This window comes from Zalophus californianus, chromosome 11 (assembly GCF_009762305.2).
Source record: "Zalophus californianus isolate mZalCal1 chromosome 11, mZalCal1.pri.v2, whole genome shotgun sequence".
Classification (NCBI taxonomy): Eukaryota; Metazoa; Chordata; class Mammalia; order Carnivora; family Otariidae; genus Zalophus; species Zalophus californianus.
The window spans coordinates 13,197,150-13,223,803 of NC_045605.1; the positions used below are offsets into that span (position 1 = coordinate 13,197,150).

The window sequence follows — 26,654 nt, forward strand, 5'->3', positions numbered from 1 at the left end:
TAATTAACTCTCTACCAAGCATGGCCAGATCCCACAGAAGTCAGTGCCCCGTGAGAAAGAGAGGTCCCCAAGTAGCACCACTCCATGCATCGTGGAGGAGTAGCTGTTTATCCTCTGCCCCCACGTCCCCTGCCAGCCTGGGAGAGCTGGGGACTTTGGCTCAGAAACTCAGCCTCCACGAAGGGCATTATCCCGTCTCCCTAAAAAAACAGAGAAATGCCTTTGCCGAGGGAAGGATCAAAGTATGAAAATAATCCACGTTCATAGCCATGTTGTCCAAGGGTCTTCTGTTGTCCGGGCAGGTCTTTGGATGCAAGAAGACCACCACAGCCTCAGAAAAGTGAATGGGCGGCCCCTCAAGATGATCGAGCCATACACGCAGCAATAGAAGCTACCGGAACCTGCCTCTGGGCAAGGAGTGAGTTGCCTGGGTGGACTTCTGGGTCCATGTGAAGGGTGGTGGTCACGTGGCCCAGATTTATGCAATCCGCTAGTCCATCTCCAAAGTCCTGGTGGCCTGTTACCAGAAATACGTGGATGAGGCTTCTAAGAAGGAGATCAAAGACATCCTCATCCAGTACAAGCAGACCCTGCTGGTAGCTCCACCGGGTAGCCCCCACCGCAAATCCAAAACAATTGGTGGTCCTGGGGCCCAGCCTCACTACCAGAAATCCTACCAATAAGCCCATCAGGGGGATCAGGGTTCATCTTTATAATAAACAATTTTGGGGGGCGCCTGGGTGGCTCAGTCGGTGAAGCATCTGCCTTCGGCTCAGGTCATGATCTCAGGGTCCTGGGATGGAACCCTGAGTTGGGCTCCCTGCTCAGCAGGGAGCCTGCTTCTCCCTCGCCTTCTGCTCGTGCTCTCTGTCACTATCTCTGTCTCTCTCAAATAAATAAATAATATTTTTTAAAAAATTAAAAATATATGTTAAACAATTGTCACAGGACTTAAAAAAATAATGGTTGAAAAGAATCACTTCTGGTTTTATTTGTTTTGCTGTTTACCACTCATTGACCCCAACCTCTTAGAGTTAGAAAAAAAGTCATCCGGCTTTTTCATTTCACTGTGAGGAAACGAGGTCGGAGTGGCTGTGAGACTTGCCCAAGGTCATGGGAACTGCATTTGGCTGAGGGTTCCCTCCACCAGGACACAGCTTTGGAAGCAAATGCTGGTGGAGAAGTTGACACTGAGTCTATCCACTTCTCAGTGAGATTTATATTGAGCACCTATTGTGTGCCAGACACTGTGCTAGTCACTTTCATGTATATCATGTATATTATTTCATGGGGTTGTCTTGTTCAGTGCTGGACTCCTTCCAGCATTGGCACATAGTAGTTGCTCTGCAATGGGGGGGTTTCTTCTTTGTCTTGGGAGCTGGGGATGGAGTAGCAAGAGTGGATTTAGAGTCAGTCTGGGTTTGAACCTCATCCCTGCCACTTGTCAGCTTTTTGGCCATTACCTCTCTGAGCCTCAGTTGTCCTATCTCTAAAATGGAGGTGATGACTCATTGTATGTGAAGGACCTTTTACACCTATTGGGTACTCAGCCAATTATAGCAGTTCCTGTCATTGAACATGCTGCTATTGATCAGCTCCTTGAAGTCTGATCATCTCAGAAGTTAAGACACATAAATACATAACCACAAAGCGAAGCAGAGAAGAGACCAGCAGAGGGCCATGCAGGTTTAAGAGGGTGCCCTTACATCTGGGAATGACAGAAGGCTATCTGGAACAGGTGCCATTGTAGTTGAAAGAGCTGCACGGATTGAAGGGGAAGCAGGAATGCTGAGGAAAAAAGCAAAGATAAGGATGAGGAGACAAGAGAATGCAGCAAGTGTTCAGGTCCAAGAGCATAGGGATCTAGAATTTTAGGAAGACTGGAAGTTTAGGGGAGTGAAGATAAATCTGGAAAAATAAGAAGGGGTCAATTTGTGGTGGCTAAAGATTGCGGATCTTATTCTGCTGACAGTGAGGAGTCAGAAAAAGATTTCAAATAGGGTAATGGTATGAAAAGAGCTGAGAGTTGAAATGATTAATTAGGCCAAGTGTCCGGCATCATCTGGAGGACAGATAAGAGAGGAGAAGCTATTGCAATGGACCCAACTTGAGCAAACGAAGGCCTGACATAGGGAGGAACATGGGGAGGGAAAGATAAAAATGAATATAAGACAAAGATCAGAGGTAAAAGAGAGAGGACTGAGCCACAGACTGGATGTAGAAACGAGGGAGAGGGAGGGCAGGAGGAAGGGGAGAAATGGAGATGCCATGAATCCAAGTGGGAAAGCAGCAACAGTTGATCGGAGGCACAGAGAAAGACGAGGAAGTTACCTTGGAAGGAGGGCTCGGGAGACCTGGTAATGTAGAAAGAGCTGCAGAAAGAAAGAGAAGATGCAGGAGAGAGAGTAACCGGGAGAGTAAGACCCTGTGTGAGGCCAGAAGCCCTCCTGGGGTCCTTGGTCAGGACAAGGGTGGGGAGTGGAAAAACAAAGGAAGACACAGAAGAACTTTAAGCTGGGGAGAAGGAAAAGCGAATTTATTCATGTATATTCTCATTCCTTCCATAAGCATCCACTGAGTGCCTACTACCTGCCAGTCAGAAAGCCGACCCTTCTGAGACTGCATTAGATTCCCCAGCAAGTTAGAGGCAAGGCCAGCTGCTATGGGGGAGCATTCAGGGTCCTTGGGAACTTACTAAAAATGTCAATTCCTTGGCCCACCCCCTAAAGATACCAGATCAGTATCATTTTCCAGGTGGCTCTTTGGGAGATCATAGTTGGAGGGTGAACTTGGGGTCATGGCTGAGGCCCCAGATGTGTAGGTAAGAGCAGGGGAGGGGAGTGGGTGCCTGCAGGCATCACTAAGGGGGCATTGCAAATGGTCCAACTCTCATCTCCACGAGTCCTGGCACAGCCCCATTTCTGACCTCATCTTCCTCCTTTCCCAACCCCTGAGAAACCTTCCAGGAGTCCAGGGAACCAGACACCCTAGGCTAGAACCCTAAGGCTAGGCTTCCTTCAGCTCTGATATTTAATTACAATTACATTTAACACATCCAACAATCAGATCCGTTCAGAGGAGACAGTCCTCATGATAATGCCTAATGTTTGTGATGAATGTCACAGTTTTCAGCAATTTCATGCATATTACCATACATTATATCATACCAGCATTTATTCAAGTATGATCCATAGACCACCAACATCAACATTACCTGGGAGCACGTTAGAAATGCAAATTTGTAGGTCTCAGCCCAGACCTGTTATCAATCACCTGGAGAGCCAGGGCCCTGGAGGCTGAACTTTTAATATGCTCTGGGGTGATTCTGAAGAAAACTCTAACTTGGCAACTGCAGATATAGTAAAAAAAAAAAAAAAAAAAAAAAAAAAAAAATTAATCTTTGTCCCTAGTTTATTGCACAGTGCTTCAAAAACCCTTGGAATTCCCTGATAGGAGTGTCTTTTGTTATACATATCGAGCTCCTTTTAAACATACCTGAGTTTATGCTAATAGTGGGCCCTTATGGCCAAGACAGCCTGGCCAAGAGCAAGACTTTCAGTCCCACCCCACAATCTCTGGGGAGGGCAGAGGGACTGGAGATTGAATTCCACTGCATGGCCGTTGATTTAATCAACCATGCCTACATAATGAAACTCATCATACCTCCAGATACTGACACTCAGTGGACCTTCCTGGTTGGTGAACATATTGATATGCTGGGAGGGTGATTTGACCTGATTCCATAAGGACAGAATATGGAAGATCCATGCCACCCCTCACCCTGAGACCATTTGGCCATTCCTGAGTTGTATACTTCATAACAAAACTGTAATTAGAAGTATAGTGCTTTCAGTGAGTTCTAACAAATTATCAAACCTGAAGGGACATTGTGGGAACCCCTGAATTCGTAGCCATATCAGACAGAAGTGCAGATAGGACAGGGACCTCATTTGTGGCAGGCATCTGAGGTTAGGGCAGTCTTGTTGGGGACATTGGCCCTTACATTGGGTTCGGACGGGAACTTTGGGTAGTGTCAAAATTAAATCGAATTGCAGGAAACTCCGTTGGTGTCAGAACAAAGGAACCATAGTCTCATACAAGCCAAACCATAATCTTGCAAGTTACGTATCAACATCCTCATGCTACAGATGGGGTGCTGGGAGACACAGGGAGGGAAAGTGGCTTACCCACAGGCAGAGAGCCACTCTGGAGTAAAGCAGGAATATGCATTTAGGTCCCTGGCCCCAGGTCATGCCTCTTCCCTCCAGGCCTGCCCTCCTGACCACAGCTGCCTCAGGGTCTACCGTGCCCCCAAGTGAGTGGTAAAATCACAAACTTAGGGGCTGGAACCTGCCTTGTGGTGGGGGGGGGGAGGAGTTACCTCATTCAACCCATCAGAGCCAACTGCCAGGGAGGTAATAAAAAAGACCTGAGGCCCTCAGACCTCTGAAAATTTAAATTATACCTTCCTGAACATGCGTGTCTTGTGTAATCCTCAAAGATTTGTAATTGTGACAGCCTAGGAAAATTACAGGTGACTTGAAGCAATTTAATGATAATAAAAATAAAATAAAAACAGTAAACAGCACTGCTGCTCCTTCTAATTTCCCACCATCTTTATCATATAAATGCTGCCATTCTTCTCCCCACAGATGATTAATGAATCTGCAGTTGCCACAACTGGATGCCATGCTCACCTCACTCATTTTTTCTGCTGTGGCTGGGGCTGGCGCTGCGAGAAGCCCCTCCCAGCCCCGATGCCAGGGCTCTCCAGGCCCTGCCTGACTTCAGGAACAGTCCTCAGCTGGGCCCCGGGGCCCTCCTCCAGACGCCAGGCTTTCCTCCCCTGCCCCTCACCCCGGTGGCCCAGAGCTGTCTTCATTCAGCCTAGTGTGTGCTGGAGCCCAGCTGATCTGAGCAACCACAAATTGACCTTCTCTCTGGGTGTCTCCTTGCCTCCCTCCTGGTGTTAATATGCTCCTTAAAGAGCTGCAAACTCAACAAGTCTCTGTTATGCAGGTTAATTCCGAGCGCAGCCAAGCTGTGATCAAATGACCTTTACCCACTTCCCTGCTAATTTTGATGGGCAGCTCCATTTTCCTTCTCCCTCCTGGTCCCCCCTTGCTCTAAATTGGAAATCTATCAATTTTCTAAGTAAATGGAAAATAAAGACACACAGGCACAAGAAACACACTTGCCTGCATACACACTCACGCTAACACTAATACTAACATACCGTTGTTGAGGCAGAGGCTAGACCAGACCTGCTATTTTTTTTCCTTAATTCTTAATTTCCAGATCTCAGAAGAATGCAGGAGCTGGGTCCTGAGCTGATGCCAAAAGAAAATAAAGGTGTTGAAAGAGAATCCCTTGTCCACAATTTAATTCCTTTCTTCATCAGTGGAAGACAGTAACAGTTTTAACGAATGGGGAGAATAATAACAATAAAAACTAACGTTTGTCGGGATGCCTGGGTGGCTCAGTCGTTAAGCGTCTGCCTTCGGCTCAGGTCATGATCCCAGAGTCCTGGGATCGAGCCCCGCATCGGGCTCCCTGCTCGGCGGGAAGCCTGCTTCTCCCTCTTCCACTCTCCCTGCTTGTGTTCCTGCTCTCACTAATTCTCTCTCTGTATCAAATAAATATATAGATAGATATATAAAAAAAACTAAGGTTTATCAACTGCTTACTACTTACCAGTCACCAAGAATGAGCTCATTTAATTTTCTCAATACCTCTATGAAATGAGAATTATTACCCCCAGTTTATAGAAAAAGAAATTGAGGCTTCAAGAGAATTATGTAAAATGCTTAAGGACACGCATACAGAAAGAGTCAGAATGAGCATTCGAACCTGGATGGTCTGATCCCAAAGTCAAGTTCTTGCTTTGTTACCAGCAGCATGACCTGGGACCTATCATGTAATCACGTGAATCCTCAGTTGCCCTACCTGCACCATAAGGATAATCAGATTTACCTCATCAGGCTCCAGGAGGATACGTTCAGTGGTGACCATCCTTTGAAAGCTATGAATCATGGTCGGTTCACTGTTATTATAATGATGATTATTGATTCAGTTCATTAATTCCTTGTACAAATATTTCCTGATCACCTACTATGTGTCAGCCTTGTTCTAGACCCGGAAATACAGCAGTGAAAAAAACAGATAAATATTCCTGTCTCCCAGGAGGCATTCAAGTGGGGAAAACTGACCAAAAACAAGTAGAATACATAATGAGTCAGATGAGGCTTAATGCTAGAGAGAAAATAAAGTTGGGGGGGGGTGTCTAAGGGGTGAAGGCAGGAGGACTACAATTTGACACAGGTTGGTCAGGAAGACCTCACAGAGCAAGTGATATTTGGATAACAGTTGAAATGAATGGGGGTAGCCAAGCAGGCAGGTATCAGAGAAAGAGCATTCTGAGCAGTGGGAACAACAAATGGAAAGCCTCCGAGGCTGAGGCTGAACGAGCAAGGAAGCCAGAGTGGATGGGCAGAGGGAGGGAGGAGAAAGAAGCAAGAGATGAGTCCAAAGAGGTAAAGCGGGTGGTGGGCCATGTAAGGCCTTGCAGGCCACTGGCTCTGACCCTATATGCGGTGGTGGGAGGGGGGTGCACATGGGTGCGTGAGAGGGTTTGAGCAGAGCAGTGATATAATCTAACATTTTTAAAAGGGTCACTGTGGCTACTACAGGAGGGCAGGAGCAGAAGCAGGGAGACCAGTTAGGAGGCTGGTGTCACTAACCTAGATGACAAAAGATGGTGGCTTGAATAGGAGGGAACAGTGGAGGTGATGAGATGTATTTGGATTCTGAATATACCTGAAGGTAGAACCAACCAGACATGCTGATGGATTTGGACGTCAGTGGGTAAGAAAGCAACAAGTCACTGATGACTCCAACATTTCCAACCTGAGCAGACGGAAGAATGGAGCTCCACTTACCCAAATGGGATAAAAGAAGGACAGGTAGGTGTTATGGGTTGAACCACAAGAGGTATATTGAAGTCCTAATCCCTAATACCTGAGAATGTGGTTTTATTTGGAAATAGGGCCTTTGCAGAGGTAGTCAAGTTAAGATTGGGTCATTGGTGGGCGCCTGGGTGGCTCAGTTGGTTAAGCGACTGCCTTCGGCTCCGGTCATGATCCCGGGGTCCTGGGCTCCCTGCTCAGCGGGGAGTCTGCTTCTCCCTCTGACCCTCTTCCCTCTCATGCTCTCTCTCTCTCATTCTCTCTCTCTCTCAAATAAATAAATAAAATCTTTAAAAGAAAAAAAAAGATTGGGTCATTAGGGTGGACTCTGGTAAGACTGGTGTCCTTATAAAAATGGAAAATTTGGACACGGATTCACATACACACACAGGTTGGAGCTGGAGAGAAGGTTGAAGTTACACAGCCACAAGCCAAGGAACTGCCAAAAGTGAGGAGAGGGACATGGACCAGATCCTTCCCTAATTCCTCAGAGGGAGCAGCACTCTGACAACACCTTGATTCAGACTCCTAGCCCCCAGAACCGTGAGACAATACATTTCTGTTGCTTAAGCCACTCCGTTTGTGGTACTTTGTTATGGCTGGTTTGGAGGGTAGGTCATTTTTAGACATCCAAGTGGAGATGAGGAAGAAGCAGCTAGGTAGGAATCTGGGGTTGAGGGATGACGACTGAGCTGGACACATCCGTTTGAGAGTCATCTTCTCTGCTGAGAACTTACAGCCAGCGCACTGGCTGTGATCACATATGGCAGATAGAGAAGAGGTATAAGGACTGAGCTCTGGGACACTCCACCATTAAGAGGACAGGGAGTTAAAAAGCAGTTGATGAGTGGAGGAGAAGCAGGAGAAGCGGCGTCCTGAAAGGTAAATGAAGGAAATGTTTAGGGAAGGAAAAGGTCATCAGCAGTCAAATGTCGGCAATGAGCCAAGTCTGGTGAACACAAAGAATAGACCATTGGCTATAGCAACTCGAAGCTCATTTGTGACCTTGACAAGGGCAGTTTCAGAGGGGGAGTGAAGTCTAACTGGGATGGGTTGAAGAGAAAACTGGAAGAGAGAGACTGGAGGCACAGACATAGACAACTCTTTGGAAGGATTTGCTAAAGGGAGACAAGGGGTCAAGACAATTTTTTCAAGGTAAGAGAGGTAATAGTGTGCTTTATGCTGACAAAAATGATGCAGCAGAGAGTGGGATACGGATGAGACAGGAGACAGCAGGGAGAACTGCAGGTAACACCTTTGGAAGTCTGGTGGGGGTGGGATTAAGTACACACTTGACCAGGAGCATGGGTGATACACCCAGAATAGGAGAGATAGGATGTTAGGCAGGTGCATGGGTGGGCCGATGTGGTGGTGGTGGCATAGCAGGTAAAGTCATCAGCTAAGAACAAGGAGGAGAAGGGATAACATAGGCATAGGGGATAGTGGGAGAGTGAGAGGTGGGAAGAAATAGCAGGGTTGTCCGCAGCACATGGGGCCACCTGAGGTCTGGCTGGTGAATGTGGAGTAACATCAGTCCCATGAGCTTCTGTTTTTCCTCCCACCATGTTCAGCTGCCCACATGGAAGCTCAAAGTCAGCAGAGAGTTGGACTTCATCAGAGCTGAGGCTTTACTCTTCAAATGCAAAGAGAGAAGAAGCAAAGGAGCTGAAGGGTATGCCAAAGAAGGATTACAAAGATGGACTCTGGAATTTAAGCTGGATGGCGATAAAAGGGAGGGCCTGAGAAGGGCAGGAATCCCCAAAGGGTATTTGGATCAAGGGACTGTATGTTCCAGTGGGGGAAGGATTGTTAGAGTCGGGGTACTAGCGCTTAAGAATAAACATAGGGGTCAGAGAATAAAAGTGGGGGCTCCTTAACATGCATATCTTGGAGGGATGGCAGTGGCTGGCAATGACAAGGTGTAGGGTACAGCCAAGGGAGTGGGTGGCTGGCACAGGGTTGAAAACAAGAACATTAGAGGAGGAGGTTAAAGGACCGAGAAGCCAAGGTCCTGGAAGGCTCGTGGGTACTGAACCCACCAGGAATTTTCAGACAGGTAGTATTGGAGAGAAACAGTGATCCAGGAGCTAAAATCTAGAAAAAATGAGAGCAAGCCACCAAGAGTCATTAGGGAACCACAACTCCTGAGAACAGGAGTCCCCATGCTGTGGGTTCTTAGAAAGGAGATCGAGAATAGGGTGAAAGCAGCCATGAGAAGCAAGGAAGGGTCCCAAGCCACCTCAGGGCCCAGCTCCCCAGAAAATGGTGTCCTTAGGGTAGAACCAGGGAATTTCAAAGAAGAGATTAAGAAAAGCCAGTTTGCTGATGGCTGACCATGAATCCCAGAGGGCAGAAGCTCAGGAGGAAGGAGACATTCAGGCAGAAGAGGAAGCATGCAGAGCCTAATGGAGGGCAGGCCTCCATTAGGGGTGGGGGTTGGGGGTACTTCTCAGTGACTGACTTAAGTGAGGATGAAAGTGTCCAGAGCCATGAAGTCAGGACAACGGATGCCTAACCTCACTGTGAGAGGACTCCTGCAAAAACACCCCCTCCACTTTTACCATTTGCTAGAAGCTTCTGCCACTGCCACCCTCAGAGAAACAAACACCTCCACCATCGCATCAGCCCACAAACCGAATACCCTCTGCTAGGCTACCTTCCCCGACTGTCTGCTCTCTAAGCCCGTGTCTGTGGACGAGTCTGATTGGCGCAAACTCAGCCATGAGCTAGGCCTCACCAGCAAGGGAGGCTGACCGTGCAAGTCTTGTGGCCTCTACCCTAGGAAGAATTATCCAAAATTTGTGTGAACTACCCACATCTAAGGAGGGTGTTCAAAGTTTCTGGCAAACCAAAAATGTCAAATATTTATTAGGTGACAGGAATAACAGTCATTTATATTATTATTGTGTCTAAGCTTTGCAAAAAAGAGATGCGGAGGATCCTGTGCAGCCACTTCATCCCTCGGATCTCAGATGAGGTTTCTAACCTTTCAGCTGCAGTTGAGAACACTATTTCTATTGATTAGTGCCAAGGACTCAATAAGGCATGTGCATGTTCTCAGGTAGGACTTTAGGCCTGAGCCTTCCCAGATAAGATCAGACCCATTTAGAGTTCACTCCTCAGCAAAGCACCCTCTTGACTCTGGAAAGACAAGATGATAGAGGTTCCTATTTACTCAGCAGCCCCTGTGTGCCAGACACTAGAATCTTCACTCAGCGTGCATGATCTCCTTTAATTCTCAAGGCAACTCTGTGAGGAAGGTAGTGGGATTGCCATATTAGAGATAAGGAAATGGAATTTTAAAGAAAATATTAGTAAGTTGCTTATGACACCCTCCACCCCCCACCCCCCCACCCCATACCCCAGCAGCTATAAGCTCACCGCACATGGATGCTCAGGTCGTGCACTGCACAACTCCACAGTGCATAATTGTATCTATTGTGGATGACACTACCTGGAGTTGTGCAGCGCACAGCCTGTGTGCTCAGATGTAGCCTCCGCTCACTTGGTTCCAAAGTTCATTTCCCCACAACTATGGTACAGAATCCAGTCATCAAAGTCTTTTAAGTAAGAGCTCCTTAAGGTCAGGGAAGATTTCTTCTGTGTATCCACAGACAGCAGCACAAAGCCTGGCACATAGCGGGTGCACAATAAATGGCTGCAAGATTAAAGGCTATCAAAGATGAACATGAATGTGCTCATCAACTCCTGAATCACTGGATCTACAGAGGCACCACTTGAAACCTGAAATAGGTAGTTTAAAACAAATGAAAGGAAGAACTACTGCTTGGCACAGCTGGTTGTCAGCTTATAAAACTCATTAACCCCAGAGGTGGTACAGGCAGCAAATACTAATGGACTCCAGGTGTGTCTAGGCAAGTTCAAGATTTCTACAATTAAGGAGAGTAGCCAAGAAGGGGGCCACGGACATTGTTTGAGCACCCACTCTATTCCCTGCACTGGGCTAGACTGAGCACCTTATCTTAGGGATCTCTCCAAATCTGTTTCCTTCTATGTAAAGAGCTATTATCATCTACCTATTGGGGTGGGGGTTGTAATGGTTAAATGAAATAACATATATTAGGCACTTAGCACCAGCCTGGCACCGTGTTAATGCTCAGCATAAGTTAACCATTATTCCTGGAAGTAAAAATAACGCACGGAATCGTGTTAACATTTCACCAGTAGGAAAGAATCTTCACAAAACCTGCATCTCATACCAAGAAACTAGGTTCAATTATCCTCCTGTATGGACACGTCACTAATCAAAACTTTAAAAAAACCTAACGTTTAGCCTTTGGGATTGCACATAAATAGAAGAACAATTTGATTATTTTTCTCCCTTGTCATTTTCAGCCAGGGCAATCTTGAACTAAAGCAGCAAGAGAATGATCATCTGCTTCGAGCATTCCCCACCTCCTGTCACTTCTACCAAGAGCTTTCAGGGGACCAACACTGTGTCAGGCACCAAAGGAAATAGTCACATAAGACTTCTGCCTTCCTATGTAGAGTGCAGAGTTTGTGGGTATTGTGGTACACAGACGACAAAATGAAAACAGATTCATATCACTAGAAGCCAGATCGCAAAGAAAACCATCCCAGATTTTCCAGCTTAGTGATGCTTGTAACCAGCTTCCTTTCCTACAAAACTGAATGTAGCCCCTTGGCGGTCTGCCTTGCTGGACGCTGCACCCCTTGAAGGCAATGATCACTCAGTTCTGTCTTTTCTTCTCTGGATCCATAAGCCCCTCATGGTACAAAGTAGATTCTGCCACAAGGACAGTGAGAGAGGGAGAGGGTGGAGAGTTGGATGGATGCATGGTGGCAAGATGGCTGGATGATGCAGCATAGTTTAATTAATTGACCACAGCATCAGCTCTAAAGTGATATTAGGGGGCGCCTGGGTGGCTCAGTCAGTTAAGTGTCTGCCTTCGGCTCAGGTCATGATCCCAGGGTCCTAGGATCAAGCCCCGTGTCAGGCTCCTCGCTCAGCGGGGAGCCTGAACCTCTGCCTGCCACTCCCCCCTGCTTGTGCTCTGTGTGTGTGCGTGTGTGTGTGTGTGTGTGTGTGTCAAATAAATAAATAAAATCTTAAAAAAAAATAAAGTGATATTAGGTTCCAAAATGAGCTCTGCCATTATTTAGTTGTATGACCTTGAAAAAGTTGCTTGATCTCTCTGAGCCTCACTTTCCTTAAGTGTAGTATGAGGCTAATGCTAGTACCTACCTGTGCATTTGTTGTAAGTATTAAGTAAGCAAATACACAGAAAGCACTTACCCATCAACACACGTTAATTGAGCTCATACCACGTGCCAGGCCCTGGTCTAAGAGCTGGGACTACCTCATTAAGCATAACAGATAAAAATCTCTGCCTTCATAGAGTTTCTATTCTAATTGGGAAAACAGGCAAAACACAATAAATTAGAGAATTATCTAGTATATGAGAGGGCAAGGGTTTTTAAGGGGAAAGTAGAGCAGAGTAAGGCGGTAGGGAAAGGTTTACAATTTAACTTAAAATGGTCAGGGTGATCCTCACAGAGATGGGAGCACTTGAGCAATGACTCAAAGGAGTGAGGGCGTGAGCCAGAGGGACGTCTAGGGGAGAGCATTCCAGGCACAGGAAATAGCCAATGCAAAGGCCCTGAGGTGGGAGTGTGCCTGGTACGTCTGGTGCGGCTGGAGCAGCAAGAGAGAGGGGCTGAGTAGCAAGAGATGAGGTCAAAGGGGGAACGGGAGGTCAGATACCATAGGACCTGATGGGACACAGTATGGCTTTGGCTTTTTTCTTGTTTTCTTTGAGTGACATGCAGATCCTTTCTGAGCAGAAGAGGGACAAGGTCTGATTTACCCTTTGATGGGGTCACTTTGACTGTTGTGCGGAGGACCTGCCACCTGACTGGGGCATAGTGGTAACTGTTATGAATGCTCAGCAGAAACAGCTACCTTCTTGGGGGTCTTAGCAAAGCTGTTTGTCTTCCTAATTACTTATACCATCTGTTTTCATCGACCGCAGCAAAGGGCTCTGCAGAGTTGAATAGAAGGAGCTAGAAGCTGGCACTGCAACTCTGCACGACCCGCTTTCAAGGTGCTCCCCAGAGCCAAGGGGGAGTGGGCATGTGTGCGGACACGTGGTTGACCCCCACGAGGGGGATCCTCTGAAGCTGCTCCTCGCCTTGCCCACCTGCTAAGGGACACTTGCCCCCTAGCTGTCAGGCAGCCTCTTCTGGGCCAGAGGAATGAGCATATTCTCCCCCAAGTTGGCCATGAGGACATTCACAGCGCTCTTCTGAACAGGCCTGACCTCTCCTTCCTTTCCTCTTCCTCCTCCCCCTCCCCCTTCTTCTTCTTCATCCACATCCTCACCCTCATCACTGCTGCCTGCGACCACGCTGGGCGCTCTACGTGCATCACCTGACTTAATCTCCACTATCCCTGTATGAGACGGGGACTAGGCTCTCCCCGTTGAACCCAGGGAGAAACTGAGGCCCGAAGAGGTCAAGTCACTTGCCTGAGCTCCCACTGCTGGCCCACGGCAGAGCAGGACCGTGACCACAAATAGGACGGCTCCAGAGCCTGAGCCCAGAGCCATTATGCTGCCTGCCTGCCTGCCTGCCTGCAACCGCTGTTTTTCTGGAGGCTCTTATTCCTTCAGCCTATCTGAAATGTGGTTAACATGGCCCTTGGTCCATAGAGAAGGAGAAACAGCAAGGCGGGGTGAAAAGGACATACAGCCCTGTACTGGGCCGGTCTGGCTTCCCACGGCGGTGGATTTGTACAAGCCCACACTGTGTCCTGATATTCACCTGGGGGTGAGCACGTGCACATAGGGAGACAAAGAGAAGGTAGATCCGGAATGGGTGCAGATCAGGCTCTGGCCGTGGACAAGGCTTACTTTATCTTGGGAGGAGCATCCTGGAGGGGGTTGAGAGCACCCAGAAGCAAAGCCTCACTCCACCCTTGGCTAGCTGGGACACCTCTACCACTTCACACCCCTGTTTTCTCTTTTGTAAAATGAAGGGGAGTGTAGTGCCCACCTCACAGGCTTGTTATGGGGATCAAATGTGCAAAGGCACAATGATATAGGAAAACATCTGAACACCACGAATGACGAAATACATAGAGACACGGCTCACTTCTGGTACTCGGCCCAGACGAGGCCATCTACTCGCCAAGGTCTTTTAAAGAGAGTTTGAGCTATGGGTCAAAGGGAAAGTTTACCTTGGAAGCCTGGTCCCCACCTTTGGAATTAAAAGGCTTGGACCAGGGCGGTGGAGAGAGAGGGGGGACACAGGGAGGCATATCCAGGACTGCCCGCATCCCAGGTTGGAGGCCTGCGAACACCGCTCAGCGTGGGCAGCCCCAGGCCTCTGTCCCCATGTGAGCTCCTTGGGGGAAAGCCTTCCAATTGTTCTGGAATGGTACTGGGGATGACTCATTCCCCCCCAACAAGGACTATCTAGTGTAGAGGAGGCGTCTGTCAAGGGCCCAGCTGCTACAAAGCTTCCTGCAGTAATGTCTTCTGGGAGATTCCAGTTTCCTTCACACTGACCCTGGAGGAAGATGGTAAACAAAGCAGCCCTTTCAGGGTTACCTCACTGCATAAAAGAGGGCAAGTACTCTCTGAAAGCCAGGGCTGTGTCTATGGTGCTCACTGCTGGCTCCCCAGCTCCCAGCACAGTACCTCGACGTTCAGTATCTGCGGAAGGAGGGAATAAAGAAAATAACGAAAGGAAGGAGGAAAAATTGAGCTTTTTAAAAAATAATACCTTCGGTGTTCGCCTGACCAAACAAATTTGCCAATGCCACGGGGCAGACACTGGGTTCCTGGTCAGGAGGGGAACATGGGATCCACCTGGGGGGAGGCAAGCAGCCACTAGGGTCCCCCGCCCAGGTACGACTCATCTTCCCCTCACACCTGGTAACTCAACCCCGCCTTCAGGCAGTTCCCTCCTCCCCGGGCCCTTCTCCAGAAACCCACCACTGTCAAGTATAAATAAAGCAAACCACATTATTGCATGCGTCTCCATCTGTTAATTAACAAATAAATCAGCCCCGTCTCACCAATTAAGGAAGGATATCTGGGACCACAAAACATGACTGACTCCTCTCAGTGAAAATGAAAGGTGTTTGTCACAGGCCTCGAGGTGACGGGGGCTGCCTGCCTGTCCCACCAGCCCCTGCCTGCTTCTCACAGCCCAGATTCTCTGCCCGCCCGGGGCCTGCCGGAAGCCGGGGAGCAGGCACCGTGCAGAGCTGGCCCTGCGCAGGGCTCTCTGGGTGGCCCCTACCACTAAGCTTCGGGCAGTGCATCCAAGGCGCTGAGGGCTGAGCTCAGACTGCTCTTCCCCAGCCCGCCCTCCCAGCATCTCTGCGCCACCTCTTCCGTGAGGTCTGTACCTGAGGCTGACCCAAGAACCAACGTGGCATTTCTTTTCTTCCCCCATCTTCACTGAGGTATAATCAACAAATTCAAATTATAGCTATTTCAGATGTCTGATTTGACGTTTTGACATACATAAATGTTGTGAAAAGCAGAATTTCTTAAACTGAGGTCTGAGGACCACCAAGCATCAGAATCCCGGGGAGTGTGTAGAAGTGTAGACCCTCAGACCCCAGTGAATCCCAACTGGGTCAGAATCTCTGGGAGTGGGAGCAGAATGATGCCACTTTAGCTGGCTCCCCAGGACATTCTCAGAGTTTGACCACCCCTGTACAAAACCCTCCTTTCCCTCTGCTTGGGGACCTAGGTGTTCTGTCATTTATAGTGACAAAACGGAGAAGCTTCTGGCAAGTGGAACAGGATCACGGCAGGTCCATGGTGGAGGGACCCTCGGTCCCACCTTCACTGCGTGGGCAAGGGGACTGGGGCCCAGGGGAGGGGTTGGTTTTTTTCCCCTCAGCAAAAGGATATGTGGAAGTTCTAGCCCCTGGGGCCTCAGAATGCAAAGTTATTTGCAAATCGAGTCTTTACAGAGGCAATCACATTAAAATGAGGGCACGAGACTGGTGTCCTTATGAAAAGGAGAAATATGGGCACAGAGACAGACATGCACAAAGGGAAGCATGGAAGAGACACAGAGAGAACATCATGTGAAGGCTACAGCTCTGTTGTCACAAGCCAAGGAATGTCTGGCACTACCAGGAGCTGGATGAAGCAAGGAAGGATCTTCCCCTACGGTTTTCAGTGGGAGCATGGCCCTGCCGACACCTTGATTTGAGACTTCTAGGCTCCAGCACTGTAAGACAATAAATTTCTCTTGTGCTAAGCCATCCAGTTGGTGGTACGCTATTATAGCAGTCCAAGCTGACCCACCCAGCCCATAAAGGGAACATGACTTGCCCAAAGTCATCCCCCACATTGCCACCACACTGCCACAGTCTCCTTCTCACCCTTTGTCCCTACAAGACATGACCCCCAGCCCTCTAGGAATGCAATGCAGAGCAGGTGGCCCCTCTAAAGCATTTGTCCACATGCAGAAAACAGAGGGGTAGTCGCTCAATGTGATAAGGACCCCTGGGGGCTCACCCAGCAGAAAATACCTGCAGAGCCATCCTCCCCCTCACCTCCAGATCCTCCCCTCTGAGGCCAGCCCACTGGTAGGGTGTGCAAGGTCTCCAAGCCCCTGACACCTACCTCTACCCCTCCACGGTATGCAGGTTACCCCACAGCCCTTATGAAACTGTCTTGCAAGCCTCTGGTCTACAAGGCCCGGATAGGGTGGGAGGGGAGGGCACTACCAGGATGGAGAATTCCACATGGTTTAAGAATTCTGCATTAAGGAGCAAAACAAAATTCTTTGAGCTCTTGTCCCCAAATTGTGTTGTGGGTCATGGGAATAGAACACAGGATTTCTGAGTTCTTGAGGGAGACGCCACCAGACAGAAGGCTAGAAGCACTTTACGATCCTCTCCAACCCCAGGGCCCTGAGAGCAAGAGAAGCTGGTGCCCAGTGGCGGGAGGACTCCGTAGCCAGCTCTGAGTGAGCAGGAGCTCCCGCACCCTGCCATTGGTGCCCCAAAGGTCCCAACAGGAGGAAACTTGTCATGCCCAAGAGTAACATATCCATGAGGAAAGTCATTTGTGATGAGAAAGGAGAGAGAGAGAAGAGGGCGAGCATGCAATCAAATTAATTCTAATGACATTGATAAGGAGATTTGGAAGCACAGCCAATGATTCCATTAAAATAATGACTTTGGGTCTCTTCTGCCATCACCTGGGGTCTTTTCTCCCTCCCTCGCCACTATATCTCGAGAGTGCTGGCAATGACCACTGTGTGGGGAGACAGGCAGGACGGCAGGGATGGAGACTGATGCCACAAAGGAGCAAACCCTCTTTCCACCCACTGCCTCCTGATCATCAGCGGTCAGGCCTTTTGGTTGGCAGCTACAGGGAGGGAGATAAATCACATCATGACTATGTGATCAGGAGACATGCATGAAGGAGTCTGGCCTGGAGCCTCTGCCATCCCCGTCTTGTAGCCAGAGGTCCCATGACACCCCAGGGTGGACACAGGCTCACTCTGCTCCACCTGCATGGACCATCATGTCAGTGGTGGCCCCTGGAGCTGCACAGAGTGACAGATCTGGTAGACACCCACACATGTATGCAGGTAGCTTCATAAGACAACAACCAGACAACAGGAAAGATGTCTAGTAGAATTTCCCCAGATCCCCCAGAATGAAACCTACATTCCCTTTTGTGTTTGCTTATCTTTAACTTTTTTCACTGAGATGAAATTCATATAAAGTAGACAATTTAATACATTGACAGTGTTATGTAACCACCGTCTCTGTTTAGTTCCAAAATTTTTCATCACCCCCAAAGGAAATCCCATACCTCTACTCCCTCCTCCCAGCCCCTAGCAACCACCAATCTGCTTTCTGTCCCTACAGACTTACCTATTCTGGACACTTCATGTAAATAGAATCATACAATAGAGAACCTCTATGCCTGCCTCTTTCAGCGTGCATCTTGTTTTTGAGGTTCATCCCATGGCAGGAGGTATCAGTAGTCCATTCCTTATTGTGGCTGAATAATATTCCTTTGTATGGATGTACCACAGTTTGTTTACCCATTTATGTGTTGATGGACATTTCGGCTAAATCTACATTTCTGATGGGACCCAGAGCTCTCAAAGCCACCTTTCCCCCAGAATGAGTGCACCAGCCCTTGCTTTCCATCTCTGTTCTGCCTCCACTCCCACTCCCAGGAGAACTCTCTCCCCATCACATGTTCAGGCTGCCTTCAGCTGAAAAAGATAAAGACACCTTCACACCTGAGCCCTCACTCTGGGCCTCTAGGAAAGTGGGGAAGACGCAGAGCTGTCTTACAGTCTGGTCTCAATTTTGCAATCCCAAACTCTCAATTAAGGAGAATTTGTTTTGTTTTAAATATTTATTCATTTATTTATTTGAGAGAGAGAGAGGGAGAGGGAGAGAGGGAGAGGGAGAGAGGGAGAGTGAGAGGGAGAAGCAGATTCCCTGCTGAGCAGGGAGCCCGATGTGGGGCTCAATTCCAGGACCCCGGGATCATGACCTGAGCAAAAGGCAGATGCTTAACTGACTGAGTCACCCAGGTTCCCCTCAATCAAGGAGAATTTGGACAAAGTTATTTAGGTTGAACTACTACTATACTTGGTGTATTTGTCCCACCCTGGGCAGACAGATAAGTGTGCGCACATTCTGATCCCATCAACTGCCTGGGAGGGTTAATTGGCCAAACTGAGCCTGGCATGTCCCAGAAGACTATGGGCCAGGATTTGGTTTCATCTAATGTGCCCTCACTGAGTATCTGCTCCAAGCTGAGCACCATGATAAGCCCCGGGATATATAAAGATCAACGAGACATGGCTTTTGGAGCTCTCGGTCTGGAAAAAGAATGTGCAGGAATAGCAGTAAGACAGGGAAGACAGACCCTGAGTCATACAGTAGTCCAGGAACCCAGAGGAGGGGAGCTGTCTTCTGGCAGACCTGGGAAGGGAAGGTGTCTCAGAAAATGTGACCTCAGGGGGCACCTGGATGGCTCAGTCGGTTGAGTGTCCGACTCTTGATTTTGGCTCAGGTCATGATCTCAGGGTCATGAGATCAAGCCCCACGTCTTTGGGCTCCATGCTCAGTGAAGAGTCTGCTTGAGATTCTCTCCCTCTCCCTCTGACCCTCCCCACCACCCACCACCCTGCTGTGTGTGCACTTGCATTCTCTCTCTCAGATAAATAAAATAAATCTTAAAAGAAGAAGAAGAAGCAACCTCAGGACTGAAGGAGGGTGAACACTGTTTGACCAGGGGAAGAGCTTCCTGAGTGGACTTCAAAAGCAAAAGTATGAGAAGGCTATGGTTTGCATGGGGAGTGTTTTCCCCCACTGTGGCCACAAATGAAGGACAGGCTAGAGAGGCACATAAGGGCATGGGCCACCAGATTGCGGAGGGCCTGGGGCATCAGAGTAAGGCATCTGTCCTAAAGTATCTGCAGGTTTGTGACCTGAGGAGGAAGGACCAGAAGGGGCAAAAGCCTGGAGGCTGGGAGGCCAGGCAGGAGGCTGCAGGGGTGGCGCTGCCCAGCCCTGAGCTGCTGACCCAGCGGCACCTGCGGTCCTCTGCGGAAGACAGGCTGAGGGCAACACCTTGCTGAAAGGTGGTGAGCAGGCCCTGTAATTAACATGGTCATTTATGGAAGGTTAAGAAAACCAGTGGGGAGCTTATGGAGACTGGGAGGTTGGAGCCCTCCACCCTGCCCTCCCCAGCACCACGCTGTCTGAAGTTGGGCAGCCACAGGAAGTGTGGAAAGGAAGGAACTGCTTCAAGAAAATATGTCAGAAGAGGATGAACGCGGTCGTTCAAAATAAACTGCTGTGCTCCTTGCATGTCCAAACCAGGAAATCGTCAGAGAGCGGTTTCCCGCAGAGCCCAGACGTCTAAGGAGGTCCTGTCCTGCTTGACACCCTCGTTGCCATGCAGAGCCTGGGGAGAACCTCCCAGGTCAAAACCCAGCTCCGAGCAGAAGGTGCCTGCACCAGGGGGAGCCGCCCGACGCCCTCCAGCCTCTACTGCAGCTGCCGGCCCAGCGCTTCCCAGACAGAGCGGCTGGACTGCCCGGGCGGGGTCCGGCGAAGCCTCCACCCCCTCCCTGTGCTGCCACTCGTCAGAGCCAGGCCAGAGAGATGCCAGCCTCATCCCCGGCCTGAAAGCCCATTCGGGGCACTGGAAGATGAATTATGTTTCATTTATATCAAAGAAGCAATCTCGGAGCCCATTTGTGATCAAATTTGCTGTCAGAGAAACTTTGCTTTATCTCATTACATCTGATATCTCTTGGCTTCTTGTCCTTGAGACTATTAAAGTTTAATGTCAAATTCAAGATGAAATGAAATCTTTGCTGTATCATCTCATCAGGACCTGAGCGTTCCCCCTTCCATCTAAAATTTTTTGACAACTAATTACAATGGGGGGTGGGGGGAGGGAAAGAGAAAGACCTACTTCCCTTCCATTTGCTGCAAAAGCCATCATTTGAAGGGGATGCCACGGAGCACAGTGGCCTCGTGGTGGCGGAGAGCAAGGAGAGGTGCTTGTCACCCTTTGGCTCCTCTCTGTCATCCCTTCACCCCAAACCCAATATCCCTGGGACCAGTGACATCTGTTTTCATCCCTGTTCTTACAAGGCCTTCCTGCCCAGGACACATGGTGGCAGAGAAGGCACATTGGACCGGGAAGCGGGCAGGCACTGGATTCCAGGCTCTGCTAACTGCCTGACCATGGGCCAGTGAACAATCTCAGGTCTCGGTTTCCTCCGATGTAATACAAGAGATGTGGACTACAATCATGTAACTCCACTTAGGCCCTGGGAGGGCAAGCGGATAACTGAATAGCTGTGCGTGGAACCACAGGGTGTGGGGACAGTGGCAAAGAGAAGCGTATAAGAATTAAACACCAGAACATCACATCCGCGGCCTTATTTATCATGACAACTCTGAGACAAGTTGATTTCTGAGGCTTATGATCGCCTCTAAAGACGAAAAGTGCCCACAGGAAACAGGCTTTAGACTGGGAATATGTTTTCCCTGGAACAGAGTTGGTGCATTGATTAATAACACTGATTGAAATCCACCTGTGCAATACAGAGCTCTCAGAAGGCCCAGGGACACACAGCTCAGAATTCCTAAAAAGCAATGTACTTTTAAAAAGGAGGGGTTTTTTTTAAAAAAAAAAAAAAAAAAGCAATATATTACAAATGTATGAAGTTCATTTATTCAACAAATATCTACTAAGCATCCCTGAGGTGTGCTTCCACTGTTCCAGGTACTAGGGATCCAGCAGTTAGTAAGAAAGATAAAAATTCTTAACCTCGTGGAGCCTAAACACTGTGGGAGAAGGACCCACAATAAATGTGATAGCGAAGGAATTCATTCATTTAAACAAATCTTCAAATTCTTAAAGTAGACGGGGCCAAGGAGTGATGTGGATGCTGGGATGTTAAGGTAGCTCGGACCCCTGAGTCACTATGGGACCACGGGCGGTTTGCTAGCCTCTCACAGCCTTCATTCCTTTATCCATAAAACAGATACCTACCTCTTTGAGTGAAGTGAATTGGGTTTGTGTGAAACGCCCGGCACATAGGAAGTCACCGTATCTATTGGCACAATCATCTGGGCAGGCGCTCTGGAGAAGCTGAGCTCTAACCTGCAGGCCTGGCGTCTCAGGCCTGGAGGACAGCAGCTGGTGTAAAGCAGAGCCCACAGCTCAGAAGAAGGTCCCAATTGTCTTCCAAATAGCTACTCTGCTGGAAGAAATCAGGAATTAGTTGATGCACTTGGCCAAGCAAGGATCCAGCTTCTTTTTTTTTTTTTTAAGATTTTATTTACTTATTTGAGAGAGAGAGAGCACAAATGGGGGGAGGAGCAGAGAGAGGGAGAAGCAAGCTCCCCACTGAGAAAGGAATCTGATGCAGGGCTCCATCCCTGGACCCTGGGATCATGACCTGAGCCTAAGGTAGATGCTTAACCGATTGAGCTACCCAGGCGCTGCAGATCCTGCTTCTTAATAAATAATTTCTTGATCTTCTTTACTTGCCCTTCCCTCTGCCTAACCATATTCAGGGCAAGTTCTTCATGGGCTCTCACCCATATCATTTCTACAGCAACCAAATGCCAGGACTTCTACAGTTTTCTTCAGAGGAATCAGTATCGTAAAGCCAGTCTGTAATCTAAGTCTCTAAAAGTGTGAAGGCAGCAATTTATTCCTTAGCCCTTCTATTCTCTGGGGGAAAAAAATAATAGTCCAAAATGTTGGTAGGTGTTTTCTTTAAAATCAGAATATCTGGATGCCAGAGCCAACACTCATCTTTACCACCAGCCCTATTAAGTAGTTACCACCACCACCACCCACCCCATTGTAAAGGTGAGTAAACTATCAGAAACTTCAATGACTGCCCAAGGTAGCCCAGCTGGTGGGCGACACAGCAAAGACATAAACTGCATCCGTTGGCTTCAAATGCTGTAATCTTAACTACATACAGTATTGACTCATTGTTTGCTGAATGACATATTCCTGTATGAGGTATGACATAAGCCAGGGTGACTGCGTCCTTTAAACAAACACGCCAGATTTCATGCATCCAAGTTAATGTTGTCCCTTGTAAGGTAGGACTTTGGGAGGCTCTGCATTTATCCCAGTGATGTTGCCACTCACTGTTTTGTTTTGTTTTGTTTTGTTTTTGGCTTAAGTTTTGTTTTTTGTTTTTTGTTTTGCAGTTTTGTATTCTTTGCTTTCATTGTTGTGAATCTGCTCCAAGACAGTAAACCTTTAATGTTTTGAGGGTAGATTCGATTTCTGGAAAAAGACCAAACTTGTTTGGAGCCAAATCTTACCAATAAGGTAAACAAGTAGTTTATATTAAATTGAAAAAAAAACAAACAGAACTATGTGCCTGGGGCTCAATAAATATTTGCTGACTAGCAATGGCAACAAAATGAAAATTAAATACAAGTTGTTTGATTCTAAAGAAAAGAGACTAGTTTTATTCTTTGGCTCATAAACCTTCTCTTGAGAGTAATTCCAGAAAAGAAATTCCAAAGCATTTTAAACAGTGGTGGAGTCATAAGAACAGGAGCATCATACCAAGGGGGGTTCGGCTTGGAGGACGATCTATGGTTACAGAAGTTCTAGATTTCAAACCAACATGTAAGGAGTCCCAAGTACATGTAGGGCAAGTTCTAAACACTGTGTGTAACTAAATAAGAAAATTCTCAAAGAGCTCCCAATCCTTTGGGGGAGGGAAGCAGGAAAGATGCCTATAGAAAATAAATACCCATGATACAAAGCAGACCATAAGACACCCCAGAAGGACCGGGGGAGGCATCCAAGGGGGGCAGGGAGACTTCTGGCTGGAGGGTCGGGAAGAGGCTTTGCAGGGGAGGCAGCACTGAGCTGGGCCATAACGCAATGCTTCCGGATCTTTTCACGACATGGCACACCTAGAAAACGGCTAGCTCACCAGGACAAATGGACCAAGCTCCCCATGGATGGGAACACTGGCCAAGAGGGCTTCCGGTGGCTCCAGCCCCATCGGGCAGCCCTCAGGGCTGAGGAGAATGAATTCCTCGCAACGCATGGGTTGAGAAGGCCTGTCTTAAAGAAGGGACAGAACTTCAACAAGTGGGTTGGGAGAAGAGGCCTTTGCAAGCTCACAAGCACAAGACAGAGAGGAATTAAGTGTTGGGTGTGTTCTGATCGCAGGCTAATATCCCGTTGGCAGGAGGGCAGGAACCCAAGGGGGAATGAGGGAGTTAGGCCCGGGGAAGCGGCTTGAGGCCAGCGAACTGGGGGCCTGGACTGCCATGTTAGTGACTCTGGACGTGATTCCACAAACCAATGGGGCGCTGAGGAGTATGTTTGGGGGTAGAGAGAGAGTGGGAAGAAACCCTCACATTGCTTACGGTTTACTTAAAAACAGCTGTAAAGAATAAACTTTAAACAAACAGACAAAGCCCCAAACCTAGGATTCAGGCCTTTCTCCCGCTTGGACCTTAGCAGGGTGCCCTGCTTAGGGAAAAAGGCCCAGTTGATTCGGAAGTAAGATGAAAACCTCCAATCCCCAGTTTAAAAAAAAAAAAAAAAATGCTGTGAGGCTACAGAGTAAACACCCGTGCGTCCTCAGGAGCCCAGGGTCCCCAGGAACTAAAAGCAAGCAGCCTCCGTCGTGTTTTCTGTGTGTCCCCTTAGCAGTCTGAGTCACCGCAGCTACGGTCCGCCCTGACTAAAGGGAGACTTAGAACCCAGCAAACCGCCGCCCTGAGGCGTGGTACCAGCCTGCCCTCGGGCTGGCGGACAGTACTCTGAAGATGGCTGCCCCGTTGCTATGGAGATTTAACTCCCCACCAGAAGCAAATCCCATTCTCAAGGCCAGGAATGGCCATGTTAGGTCAAGAACAAAACATGAACTGGGGGAAAAGATCGCTTTTCAAGAGAACCAGACCATTAATTAAGCAGAGGAACCACCCTACAAAGAGAAAATGGCAGATACCGAATGTCAGTGATCTTTATTCTGTTCGAGGGCCGTTTTAGAGTGCCTACAAGGGACATCGCGCCGGGGAGCGTTCTCTATGCCGTCAGAGGAGAGGTGTACAAAGTGGCTGGAGGGACGGAGGTGAGAGGTCAGGAGGAACTTCCCCGGCAGAAGAGATGTTAAGACACTGATCTGTATTCCTGAGGAGAGTGGTGAGTCTGCTTCTCTAGGAATTCCAAAGAAGGGTAAAATTAGGTACATGTCCCAGGTGGTTCCGGTTAATGCCTTCCAAACATTTTGAGTCAAAAACCTCTGGAAGAGTCCAAAGCCCCATTTCCATAGGTGCAACCCTAACTCAAGTTCTCTTCTTTCCCCCAACGTCACTGTCTACGCGTGCGGTGAAGGTGTGAGTATGTGTAAGCTGAGCCACGAATAGAAACCAGCTGCCTAAAAAGGCATGTGTGGAAACCCCACTCCTATCCAGGCACTGTCTTCTTCCTCTCTCCTCTCTCCATCGCCCTCTAGCCCACAGTCCAGAGTTTATGGACGGAAGTGACGATTCAGTGTGTAAACATTAGTTGGGCCACCATTATGTTTGAGGCACTGTGTTCGATGCCACGGGGAAAACAAAGAGGTGAAGATTTTACCCCCTTGCCTTCAAAGAACTTGTCTGGAAGGAAGCTCGAACGTGACCACATAAAAAGATAACAGGTTAGTTTAGGGGGTTTCTGTAGAAAATGCAGACCCATGAGAAGCTCTGGAAAGGGGTAGCTCTTTCTTTGGTAGGCTGGCCAGAGAAGGCAAAGAGAAAAATCTCTTTTTTTTTTTTTTTCTTTTTAATTATGGTAAAAAAAAAAAAAAATAACATAAAATTTACCATCTTAAACATTTTTAAGTGTACAACTCAGTAGTTAAGTACATTTATACTGTTGTGCAACACACCTCCAAAACTCTTCATCCTGCAAAACAAACCTTATATCCATTAAGCCATGGGTCCCCATCTCCCTCTCCCCCCCAGCCCCTGGTAACCATGATTCTACTTTCTGTCTCTGGGAATTTGACTACTTTAGACACCTTACAAAAGTGGAATCACACAGTACTTGTCTTTTTGTGACTGGCTTATTTCACTTCGCACAATATCCTCAAGGTTCATCCAAGTTTTAGCATGCATCAGAAATGTCCTTCCTTTTTAAGGCTGAATAATATTCTCTTGTGTGTAATACCTCATTTTGTTTACCGATTCATCCATCAATTGACATTCGAGTTCTTTCCCTCTTGGATACTGTGGATAATGCTGCTAGAAACATGGGCATGCAAGTATCTCTTTGAGATCCAGCTTGTAGTTCTTTGCGATATGGACCCGGAAGTGAGATTGCCCGATTGCATGGTAGTTCTATTCTATTCTATTTATTTATTTATTTAGGAACCACCATACTGTTTTCCATAGTGGCTGTGTCATTTTACAATCCCGCTAAAAGTGCATGACGGTTTCAATTTCTCCAAATCCTCCTGAACGTGAGTCATTTTCTGCTTTTTTAACAGTGGCCCTCCTAATGGGTGTGAGGTGACATCTCATTGTGGTTTTGATTTGCATTTCTTCAATAATTAGTGATGTTGAGCATCTTTTCATGTGTCTGTTGGCCATCTGGATATCATCTATTCAAGTATTTTGCCCATTTTTCAATCAGGTTATTTCGGGCTTTTTTGTTGCCGTTAAAGGAAGAGCATCTTGAGTGGAGTCAGGAAGAGAGAACAATGTCTGGGTGTAGAGAGGAGGCAGGCTTTTGTCGGATCAGGTGACCCAGGCAGAATGCTTTAAGGAAGGTGAAGCTGACATGTTGTGCGGACCAGACAGGCAACAGGTGTGGGCCGAGTCTCCAAACCAAGATCCTGAAGCAATGTGCCTGGCATCTGGAGAGCCTGAGGGCCACAGACGCACACGCCCCGCCCCCCTTAGCTAAAGTAAAGCTCTGCAGTTAAATGGGACTGGCTTCCTTGTTGCTGTTATTTCTCATGCGTGTCTCACTGAGGAGAGGGCTCTCGACTCCACCCTCCCTCCAAGTGCCTTACATTCCTAGCGTTGTTCTGAGCTTCCAAGTGACCCGCACCGCGGCCCTCTCCCTTCATCCCACTGGCCTGCTGGGGCTGCAGCAAGAGCCCACACAGGAAGGCGGCTGACTCAGTGGAAGG

General features: G+C 48.1%; 1 long non-coding RNA gene and 1 pseudogene across 1 annotated transcript; both read left to right on the forward strand.

Moving 5' to 3' along the window:
• Window positions 1-269: 269 nt before the first annotated feature.
• LOC113914472 lies at window positions 270-683 on the forward strand (annotated as a pseudogene).
• A 23,788-nt stretch (window positions 684-24,471) lies between these two features.
• Window positions 24,472-26,443, forward strand: LOC113914473. Its single transcript, XR_003517458.2, has 4 exons — window positions 24,472-24,676; window positions 24,990-25,175; window positions 25,888-25,979; window positions 26,153-26,443. It is a non-coding gene; the product is annotated as an uncharacterized LOC113914473 (long non-coding RNA).
• Window positions 26,444-26,654: the final 211 nt, after the last annotated feature.